This window comes from Micromys minutus, assembly GCF_963924665.1.
Source record: "Micromys minutus genome assembly, chromosome: 23".
Classification (NCBI taxonomy): domain Eukaryota; kingdom Metazoa; phylum Chordata; class Mammalia; order Rodentia; family Muridae; genus Micromys; species Micromys minutus.
Window position 1 is genome coordinate 44,605,649 of NC_137958.1, and position 12,633 is coordinate 44,618,281.

A 12,633-nucleotide genomic window follows, 5' to 3' on the forward strand; every position below is an offset into this window, starting at 1 on the left:
AAGAGGAAAAAGAAGTCCCTGATGTGTGAGTTGGAGAAGGCTTTGTGTGAACATTTAAAGATGCAAATATTCTTACATATGGCATCCATTACATTTCATTTCCCCTTCACTGACAGTCACAGGCTCTTGTCTTTATTGGCCAGCTAAAATGGGGAGAATGTTCATGTGAGATCATCTGAGTATGGGATGGACTGCTGTTTAGGGACAACCCCTCTTGAGGAAACAGAATTAACATCAGAATGCAAGCAGCATCAGGACAACACACAACAAAACCTCAGGCTTTTGATTATAGAAAATGAACAAGACCTAGATGTTAATGTGTTATCTATCTATTAACTTAGAAGGACCCACTAAATGTGTAAATATCAGTAAACAACGTGGTAAGTCAGCTCACTCATGGATGGGCAAAGTCCCTTGTGATGAAACAGAAGGCCAAGACTCTTCTGTTACCTAAAATTAAATGGCTATCTGCCCAGGGCCCCTTTTTTTCATGCATCCTCAATATCTGGGAGCTTGATTTAGACTGTAGCAATTTTTATCTATGTGCTCATTTGACAATGAGTATCCCTGAATAGTATTTTGTATATTACTGAGGCTCTTCTCAAATCAAGTCTCTATCTGGATCAAAGGAAGATCTTCTGACTCATTCAATAAACAAGATCAGGAAGAAAAGGAAAAGCTATGCACCAATTTCAGTCTTGCTATCTTCTGAGGACTCAGATATTTCTCATCAAGGTATTCTTACTACCCCAGTTTATTAAATGCGGGGTTTTGTTCAATACTTCTTTAGAGTCAAACACAACAATTTTCATTGCTTGAGAATCTACATTTCATTGCTTGAAGGCTCTGATATATGCCCCTTTATTTATCAATTCAGACCTACCCAATGTTTGTTACTTTTTCTTCTTCTTCTCCTCCTTCTTCTTCTTCTTCTTTTTCTTCTTCTTCTTCTTCTTCTTCTTCTTCTTCTTCTTCTTCTTCTTCTTCTTCTTCTTCTTCTTCTTCTTCTCTCTCTCTCTCTCTCTCTCTCAGAATCAATAATCTCACTTTATTACCAATTTTATTGTACCAATTATTGCTGATATAAAGTAGCAAAATATTGGAAATATAGATACAGCTTCTCTTCTAGAGTTGTCCTTTCTTGGGTCAAGTTAGAATGTAACTCTTAGTTAAATTCAGAGAAACTCAGAGCAGATGCTACTGAGAGGTAAACAACCTGTCTGCACTTAGAATGTAAATGTCCCAGGCAACTTTACTAAAAGGCTTACAGACAAGTGACAATAACCTCATTTGACACGCACAGGGGAGTGATTTTATGTCAGTGGGCGATCAGAAGTACTTGATTAGAACTTGGTAGGTCTCTCTGAATTATCTGAGAGCTCCTAGGCTCATTCTTCTCTTTCTAGAGAAAATAAAGTGGAACAAACCAATCACTGAGAGTTATATTTTCCCAAGAAGGGTGCTATTTCTTTTTCTGATGCTTCAACTTTACTACTTACAGGATTTAACTGACAATTTTCACTTGGTGCCTTCAGGGCACAGCAATCAAAAAGCAGTTTGGGATAGAATCCTTCCGGTTTCTGCCTGCACCCTGTCCTGACCTGCTACATCTCACTCTACCCAGACCTGCTGAAAGAGAGCTGCTCCCTAGTAGAGCTGACACACAGGCTTACAGGAGGGTCAAGCCATGGCCAGAATCAGAAAGATCACCTAACACCAGAGATAACAAGATGGCAAGAGGCAAGTCCAAGAACCTAAGGAACACAAACCAAGGCCACTTGGCATCATTAGAACCCAACTCCCCCACCACAACAAGTCCTTGATACCCCAACACACTAGAAAAGCAAGATTCTAGCTTAAAATCATAACTCATCATGATGTTAGAGAACTTTTAAGAAGGTCATGAATAGCCCTCTTTAAAAATGCAGGACAACACAGATAAACAGGTAGAAGCCCTTAAAGAGGAAACACAAAAATCAACCAAACAGGTGAAGAAATTGAACAAAATCATCCAGGATCTAAAAATAGAAATAGAAACAATAAAGAAATCATGAAGGGAGATAACCCTGAAGGTAGGAAAACCTAGGAAAGTGATCAGAGTCATAGACATCAGCATCACCGACAGACTACAAGAGATGGAAGAGAGAATCTCAGGGGCAGAAGATACCATAGAAAACATTGACACAGCAGTCAAAGAAAATGCAAAATGCAAAACGTTCCTAACTCCAAACATACAGAAAATGCAGGACGCAATGAGAAGATCAAATATGAGGATAATAGGTGTAGAAGATAGCAAAGATTCCCAACTTAAATGGCCAGTAAATATCCTCAACTAAATTATAGAAAAGAACTCCCCTAATCACAATTTTCTACTCAGTGATGACTTGGTCAGGGAAGAAATAAAGAAAGAAATCAGAGACTTTGAAGAACTCAATGAAAATGAAGACACAAAATACCCAAACTTATGGGACACAGTGAAAATTGTGTTAAGAGAAAAATTCACAGAACTGAGTGCCTTTATAAAGAAACTGCAGAGATCCCATACTAGCATCTTAACAGCACACTTGAAAACTCTAAAAAAGTAAAAAGCAAACCCACCCAAGAGGAATGGGCAGGAAATATCCAAACTAGGAGCTGAAATCAAGGAATTAGAAACAAACAAAAAAAAATGATACAAAGAATCACCAAGAAGAAGACGTGGTTCTTTGAGAAAATCAACAAAATAGATAAGCCCTTAGCCAAACTAAGGAAAGGGCACAAAGACAGTATCCAAATTAGCAAAACCAGAAATGAAATGGAAGATATAACAACAGAAACTGAGGAAATTTTAAAAATCTTCATCTTACTGCAAAAGTCAATACTCAACATAACTGAAACATCTAGATGAAATGGATGATTTTCTAGTCAGAAACCAAATACCAAAGTTAAATCAATCGGGTAAATTATCTGAACAGTCCCATAACCCCTAAGGAAATAGTAGTCATTAAAAACTTCACAACCCAAAAAGCCCAGGGCAAGATGGCACTACTTCAGAATTCTACTAGACCTTCAAAGAGGTTTTATCAGCACTCCTCAAACTATTTCACAAAATAGAAACAGAAGAAACACCACCTAATTCATTCTATGATGCCACAGTGACTTGATAGCTCAACCACCCAAAGACTCAACAAAGAAAGAGAACTTTAGACCAACTTCACTTATAAGTATCAGTGAAATCATACTCAATAAAATTTTTGCAAATCCCAAAACACATCAAAAGCATCATTCACCACAATCAAGTAAGCTTCATCCTAGGAATGCAGGGGTGGTTCAATATAGATGAAAAAATTGAACGACACAACACACTATATAAACAAACTCAAAAAAGTCACATGATCATCTCATTAGATGCAGAAAAATCCTGTGACAAAATACAATACCCCTTCATGTTAAAAATCTGGAGACACATTAATGGCACATAACTAAATATAATAAAAGCAATATATAGCAAAACCAACAGCCAACATCAAATTAAATGAAGAGAAACTTGAAGCAACCCCATTAAAATCAGGGACAGGACAAGGCTGACTATTCTCTCCTTATGTATTCAATATAGTATTTGAAGTTCTAGCTAGAGCAATTAGACAACAAAAAGAGATCAACGGGGATAAAAATTAGGGAAGAAATTAGTCAAAGTATCACTAGTGTAGATGCTATGATAGTATACATACGGGACCCCAAACATTCCACCAGAGAACCCCTACAGCTGATAAACTATCTCAGCAAAGTGATGTGATATAAAACTATGTCAAATCAATCAGTATCCTTCCTTTACACAAATGACAAACAAGCTGAGAACAAGGGAAACAACACCCTTGACAATTGCCACAAAATAAATAAATAAATAAAATATCTTGGTATAACTCTTACAAATCAAGTGAAAGATTTGTATGAAAAGAACTTCAAATACCTGAAGAAAGAAATCGAAGACCTCAGAAGATGGGTAGACCCTCCATGCTCATGGACTGGTCGGATTAACATAGTCATGGCCATGTGGGATACTCAGTAGCATCCTTACTTACTGCCATCTTAGCTGTGAAATCTAAGACATCTATAGAAATTGCCAAATGTCCATGGGGGGGGGCGGGGCAAAATCACTCTTGTTTGAGAGCCAGCTGTCTTCAGGTTAGCCATTTTTCTGTAATGCAGCTTCAGTGTAGAGCAAAGCTCAAGGCACTGGAAAGTATTACCTGATGGATCCATTTGCAGTCTCTATCTGGATAGAATACGAATGCACTTGTGTAGCAGTCTGTTGCTAAAAAGCACACTCTCACATATCGAACCAGACCACAGAGCAGTTCACATGATCCTGTGACACACAGTCTATTACTCTCTTATCACCTGCTTTGGACTTCATTTCTCAAACATCACAATGCAAACGTGGAAAACCAGCTAAATCTTTAGCTACATTAGACTTCCATTTTCTGATCCTGAATTACATTGTTCCTGCTACCTCAAATGACCTTCTCTGGCCATTCAAATGACAATCTGTGTGCTCTAGGCTTGACCTGGCAAGAAATTCTTTCCTCTGCAGGGTCTCACTTCATTTCCTATTTGTGTACCTGCCTCCCCTACTTCTGAGTATTACGTGTCTGGTCCAAGTCTAGTAATACAATTCAGAATCCAGACGCCTAAGAGTTCTATGTGCTTTATGACCTGGCTTGGTATTTTGACACTTGGGTACCATCTGGATCCTTATTCCAGTATTGACTCAGCATGAAAGGCTCTGGAGAGGAAACCTGACTTTGAAAATATAGCTCTGAAATATTTGTCTGATGTGTAAGACCTTGAAAAATGTAAGGCATCGACACAGCAGATTATATACATAAATGATCTTTCATTATCTGGACATGCAAAATACATTTCTCACTACAAAATAATTACACACATTGGAAGATTAGTAATTATCTTAAAATACCATTAACTATAGTTTAATTATCATTCAGAAATACCTATTACCTTCTACTCTCTAAATATTAATATATCTGGAGCTGCACATCTAGACATGCCATACTCTCAAATCCTTATAAAAGTCACATGTTCTACACATATATTATAGCCCCTACTTTTATACTTTAAAATGGTATCAGGGTAGTACTCAAAATAACAGAGCATCCAGCAGAAGCTTGCCTTACTAAAAACAAAATCCTGGGAGACCTTGGTTGCATAGATAGATACATAATGAAGGTGGTCCAGAAAGTGTCACAAAGAGTAACATGACAACAGGGCGTTGCAAATGGACATTCTAGCGGCGCAGAGAAGCTGGTATGTGCTAGTTAGTAGAAGAGTCCTAATATGCTAACAATAGGTTATTTTGAGGTTAACCATCTAATAAGCAGCCCATATATTACATTTTAATATACATTTACAGCCATGATCGCTGGTAATCCCATGTGGTTAGTAATAATGAAACTGAAATTTCTTATCACCTAGCATTTTTACTAATACTTTCTTATGTTTAGATATACCAAAATCAAAATTTGCCATGAGCTACAATTTACATTCTAGTAATGTAAGAAGTACAGATTTGTAATCTAGCAGCTATAGGTTTCATCAAAATTACATACTGTACAGCTGAAGCTCCACCAGATAAATCTGTGTGTATGGTATGAGACATAATAATATCTCCCATTTCTTAGCAAGTATTTTAGTTATTAATACATGACTATAGACCAGTGGTTCTCAAGCTGTGGGTCATGGTCCCTTTGGGGTTGCATATCAGATGTCCTGCACATCAGATATTTATATTATGATTTATAACAGTAACAAAATTGCAGTGTGGTTGGGGGTTCACCACAACATGAACTGTAGTAAAGGGTCACAGCATTAGGAAGGTTGCGAACCACTACTCTAGATGGCCATCAAAAAAATATTTAATGATAGCAAAGATTTAAATCTGTGGTTATTTTATTTATATTTATCATATCACTTTATATTTTTTGTTTGCATATGATTTCCTGGTCAAATAAATCAATATATCTCAATAGATTTTAAGTTAATTTTTCTAGGTGAATCATGTGTACCCTTCCTTAAAATCTCACTGCATTACAGCACTAACTAAATTTGTCTTGACCACCTGTTATTTTCTGTAAGAACTGTGTCCTTGTGAAATATCATATTAGAGTATTTACTGCTGAGTAAATACGTCCTGAGACAAACTGCAGTCGATATTTTCTCAGATTCCCAAAAAGCCTTGTTATTTCAGATTAGCAGTTAGAGCTTCAAAAGATGTTTTTAAAATAGAGAACACCACAAATTACCACGTTGCTTTCATTTTCTCTTTGCCCACTCTTTTAAGGCAAACTAATTAAAAACCACTCTCAGGAGTTGACCTACTCCTGTGTTGTGAAGAGATTTCTTCAAAGCCTTCTACTTAAGAGGACTCTTCTCGGGTCTGTTACTTCCAGGCCAATGGAATCTCAGTTTCTTCCGAGAGCTGAGTTCTTAGCCATCATGACACTTCCATGTTGCCTGACCAGGCTGAACTTGAAAACTTAGGACCTTGTTCTCAGTGTTCACGCATTCATTCAATAATTCATCACATCTTTATTGAAGTCACATTACCTGCCAGCTCTGTGGATCAGCAGATGAATAAAACATGGTCTCTCTGCCCTTGAGAAATTCTGAAGTAGTGGGAGAGGCAAGCCTTGTAATGCAAGGTAGTAAGTTCCATATGGTATTAACATCAGAGTGTGGAAAAGCATCGCATTATTATAGTTTACTTCCTGTTTTCAATGATGTAGATATCCTAGGTGACTGTAGAAAAATAATTTTACATCTATTAAAAAATAAGGAATCCTGAGTTTCTAATGGTTTGGATTCATTAAGAACAGGATAAAAGTTTAAAATCAGAAAGCAACCCGAGGAGCTGGGGACATCTGTCAATGGTGTTTTCTTGACAAGCATGAGGAACAGAGATTGGATACCCAGCACCCATGTACAAAGCCAGGTGCGGTCACGTATGTGTTCCTGTAACCTCAGAGCTTGAGAAGCAGAGACAGAATTCCATAGCGCACTGGCTAACCAGTCTAGCCAACTGGTAAGCATTATTACATTCAATGTGACACCATTCCTTGGGGGTAAAAAAAAAATAGTGAAAAGCAATGAAGACACCTGACCACTACCTCTGGCCTCCAACTGTGCACAGTCTACCCCTGTCTCACGCCTGTACCTCAACAAGCACATCACTGTTTCTGTCAGTACGGCCTAGAGTCTCCCCAAAGGGCAGTCTCAATTGAGGGATCAATCAGACTAGATTGGCCTGCAGACAAGAGGGATTGTCTGGAATGTTAATTGATGTAAAAAAGGCCTAGTGCACTGTAGGCAATGTGATTCCCTGGGAAGGTACTTACGAAGTGTATAAGGAAACAAATGAGTGTGAGCTCAAGCAAGCAAGCAAGCAAGCAAGCAAGCAAGCAGCATCCTTCTACAGTTTCTGCTTCAGATTCCTGTTTGATTCCCTGCGCTGACTTTTCAATTTTATTTTATTTTAATTTTTTAGGTTTATTTATTTTATTTATGTGAGTACACTGTAGCTGTCTTCAGACTCACCAGAACAGAGCACTGGATCCCATTACAGATAGATGTGAGCCACCATGTGGTTGCTGGGAATTGAACTCAGAACCTCTGGAAGCTCACTCAGTGCTCTTAACTGTTGAGCCATCTCTCCAGCCCCTGACTTTTTTTCTTTAATTAAGGGAGCTGTAAACATGTAAACTGAAGCAAAATCTGGTTTGCACTCACTGTTTTTTGCCTGTAATACTTTAATACAGAAACAATGACACTAGAACTATGTCCCCCCCAAGTAACTTAAATTATTTTTATGTGACTGTATATAAGCCAATTTACCCCTAGACTCTGTAAAAACCATTTTAATAAAATGTATCTGGAATATCTGAAAGCCACAGCAGATGATTTTCTTATAATACCTAACTGTATGAGAAAATTGTTTGCAAACTTAGTTATGAAATTGGTATGTAGTTCAGTGATATGTATGAGGCCCTGAGTTCAATCTTCAGTGCCACAAAGCATTGAAATAGAAACATACAAAATTTAATTTACAGTAAGCTGGGTGTGGCTGTACATGCCTTTAGATTTCTGTGTTCAAGGCCAGATTGGTCTACATAGTGAGTTCCAGGATATTCAGGAATACACAGAAAAAATCCTGTCTTGAAAAACTAAAAATCAAAACCAAACCAAAGCAAAGCAACACAAAACAAAAAGAACAAAAGAAATGGAAAGCAGCATGGGGGGGATATTAATTGGCTGTTTTATAGAGACAGACTGCAGGTGAAGATAGAACAAGCCAGAGAATGAGAAAGAATCAGAAGATTGGAACTGACTGTCAGAGTTAGTATGATGCCAGGCAGAGCAATTCAGTCAGAAGTCAAGAAGCCAGATTGAATCAGTCAGCTTGGAAGTTTAGAGTGTACAGAGGCTTTGAAGCTTCCAGGCCTAGTCCTAGGGATGGTTAGAACAGAGGAAGGAATCTCTGGGCTCAGCAGAGGCAAGTATTTGCACAGCTTGAATATGCCTCTCTTCTCACGCCTCCATCCGAGGAAATAAAGCACCTTTTACATTTCTTATTGCTCCTGTGTTTACTATCCTTGTGCTTTTGATTTCCATTTCCAGTCTATTACTCATTACATCAGTTATTACATTTCAAGCAAAACTTCAGGGTTTGAGTAGGACTTAGGTCAACATTTGCTTTATCGGTAGAAGTATTATTTTTAACCGCCGGCAGTGTTTAGAGTGTCTTGCACATGATGGTAACACACAGCCGACTATAAAAGTCTATTTTCCTATTGCCTTTAGATATCCCATAGACCGTATCTTCCTTTGTTTGCCTACACTGATGAGTCCTTTCATTACAGCACCATGTATGCTACTTAAACCCATTTAGTTCTTGGCACTTCATATTCTAGAATAAATCTTCATGCTTACATTTATGTGGTAAGCAGTGCACCCAGGACTTTTAAGCAGTCCTGTGGGGGTGGGCACAATCCCACTGGGCAAACTACCCCTCCTTGTCCACTCAGGGAACCTGGGCACTTCAGTTGAAGTCACATGAGTGAATAGTGTAGAATTCAGTCAGGTCTGTTCCATTTTAAATGCCCCACGGCTACCTAGTACCATCTTTTATTCGTGGAACAAATGCCTCAGTGTCTTTGAGAGCTGTTACACAGCAGGGCAGGGGGTGACTTCTGCAAACCAAGTGGTCTAAGATCACTCAGCCCTCCACCTTTCAAAAAGTAAACCTTTCTTCTATTTCTACCATCATAGTTTTACTTATTGAAAAAATCAAAATATTTCCATTATGCATAGATTATTTTGTATTTCTATTTTTTTCTCTGTACTCTTTCTAGAACCTGTCTTGACCTTCCAGATTGATTTTCCAACTTATAAATCCATCTGCTTGATATCTCTGTTTGGGCATGATTTTATTAATCATGCCCTTCTTGTACTTACACTTTCAAAACTGACCTGTTTACTAGACCAGCTAATAGCATGAGTCTTCATTTCTTTTTCTGATTTGCTACATCTAGATACCAGACAATTTCCAACACAAGCAGCTCTTGATGTTTTGGAGTAAGAAGAAACTTTAGTCAGCAGTACTACATTTGTCTCCATGGGTCCACCCTTATGAAGTGTTTGGTTTTAGTGAAATTTCAATACTCTGAAGGATCCTATATAATAAAATCTTGGCTCCCAGAGTAACTGCAAAGTACTGTGGGCCTTTAAAAGGTGGGGCCTAATAGAAGGTCCGTAGGTCATTGGGTGTGCCCTATGTGCCCCATCTCCTGCCCAATCTTCTCCCCTTTTCTCTCACCCTCTTTCTCTTTCAAATCAGTGACTGCTAACTTGGACCTGTGCTTCTGGCATATCTAACTTCCACTTTTACCAGATGCCAAAGCTATGCCTTTCCCTAATCTTAGGTGTTGAATCCAAAAACTATGTGTTAAATACTATCTATTCTAACAAGATCACACTTACTAACAGTGCCAAGTCCTGTGGCCCAAGCATCTTCCAACCACCACAGTACGTACATCTAAGGGCCTGGGTAGGATCCCCAGCACTGAAAAAAACCAAAAAACTAACATAAAACCCATCAGTTCGGACCAGTAAACTAAATTATTTCAGCTTCTGAAACTGTTCAACTTGAGTTTATATTTTATTTCTAGCATGGGGGAAACGTGTCCTCTTGGTTCTGAGTATCTTCTTAAATTCTGGGTGTCTTCTTACAGCAGGAGGCTGTGTTTTGTAAGAATTGTTTTGTGAAAGCTTTTTATCCAGGGATCTATCATCCATCTCAGTGTCTTCCCTTTCCCCATCCACTGTGCTCCCGGCTCTGCGCAGCCTCACCCCCATCCCCAGCAGTTCCTCATCTCTTGCTTTCTCCTTCACCCAGGATCCCTCAACACCAATACCCAGAAACAAAGCCAAGAAAGTAAATCTTCCCGAGAAACATGAGTACTCTGGAGGGAAATGTCTGACATCCACAGATCTGTGAAGGGAAGACTATTATGTAGGTGTGCATAAGATAATTCATCGAGGGGCTAGTTTGATGGATTTTCCACAATGTAAAGCAAAGAAGCTTAGCAAGGATGCCTTACATTCTTCCTACACAATGCCGATGTCCTTAGGACAGACATACTGTTTAATGCAGGATCAAAATCCAGTTTAATCTTCAAAGTCTATTCAAAGATTCACGATGGTGGCTTTCGTCGTAAGCCAGGGAAGTTCTATGACCTTATGCTAAGGTTTCTGTGGGAACATTCTGAAAAAATGATTTAAATCCCGCTTTGTCTTGAACTCCAGTAACCTCACATTTTGTATCAACTTCTGAATCATTTCTTTAAATTGTAACTCTTCTTAGGCATTCATTTTCCCTGATGTGCACGGCACATCTCCCCTGCATGTCACTCCCTAGAACGCAGCTTGACAGTGGGATCATCTTAGCTATAGGTGAGTCGCAGAGCCTTGGGGACAGCTCAGTGCTAATGCAACTTGCTGTCATGCCTGAGAACCTGTTTCCTGTCTGGAAGGAAATTGTGAACCGATTCCCATAAATTTCCCTCTAACTTCCACATGTAAGCCATGGCACATGCATGCCCATACGTGTACACAAACACACACAGATTCCTTCCCTACACACACACACACACACACACACACACACACACACACACACAAAATAATACAATATTTTCCAATAGTGTGTGGCCTTAAAAGAAGCACAGGTACAGAGCACAACCCAGAGCAGCAGAAAGTTCCAGTTGCATTATGGGTAACTTATGAGGGACATATGACCTTAAGAATGATGACGGCAATAGGAACTAGCATTCACAGAATAATAGCCTATACCTGGTATTAATCTAAGAGCTCTGCATAGATGACAACTTCACAGCGTCCCCATGTCTTAGTCACTGTTGCCATTTCCCATTTACACATATAGGAAACGGGCACATTGAACGTTAAAACCACTTTCAACATTGCACAGCTCCTGCTGGAGTCGAGGAAAGTGGGGAACAGCAAGGAAAGAATAAGAGCTTCACTGGTGCCGCTTAGCAACAGGAGCAAGAGGAGCGCACATTCATGTGCTACAAGGACCGTGCTTGCGTTACAACGCTGTTGTGTCTTGTCTCTTTGTGCTCAATTACACACAGTAAGAGAGTGCCTAGGTGCCTAAGATAGGACCACCTTCAGTGTAACCATGATGAATTAAGGCGCTATTATCAGGGACTGTATGATGATTAACACATAGACAGTCCTTCACCTCATAGGAAGCACTGTCAAGAAATGTGTTGGTTGTGTGCAGGTGACATCAATTGCAGAATCCAGTGGCATAGATGTATGGCTCCCTGCGGGTGACAGATAGTCCAGCAATCAAGGTTCTTGTGTTCGGTAAGGAAAACAGTATGTAAGCTTTATTCTGGGTTTCTCTGGAAGGTGTGTGTACACTGACTAGGTTTGAAATCATTTTAGAATTTCATTTTCCTCATTACAGAACACTTCCTCTCTGAAGAAGCTCCGTTTACATGGACATGATGAACTTCTACTTTTGACAGCATGTCATGTTAATCACCCTGAGTGGAATATCTGCTAAAAAACAATGAAAACAAATTTCTGGGCTAACAAACTCTAACGGAGCCACAGGAGGTAAGGTGGCGCAAGCCTGTGAAGTCAACACTGTGAAGGCACAAAGCGGGAAGCCTAAAAGGTCAAGATTGTCTTTGATTACGATAGTGAGCTGCAGGCCAGCTTGAGCTGCCCAAGAACCCGTCACAATAGGGTAGATTCAAGTGTACTGATTCCACTAGGACAGACAGAAATTTTCAGAGCGGACACAGGAGGGACAAGTGAAGGAAATGAGCACGTCTGAAGAGAGCAGGGGCCAAAACCAGCTTTAGTTCAGAGATTATCTATCCAATCCCAGACAGGTAGAACTCCTGTGTTCACAGCTCTGCAGCCGACCGCTATAAGAAGATAACTCAATGGTCAGCTCTCAAGGCGGAGTCTAACAGAGGACAATCTGAGGCTCCCAACAGTCCCTAACTAAGACTGAGTGAGCAATACACTCTTTTCATAAAAGAG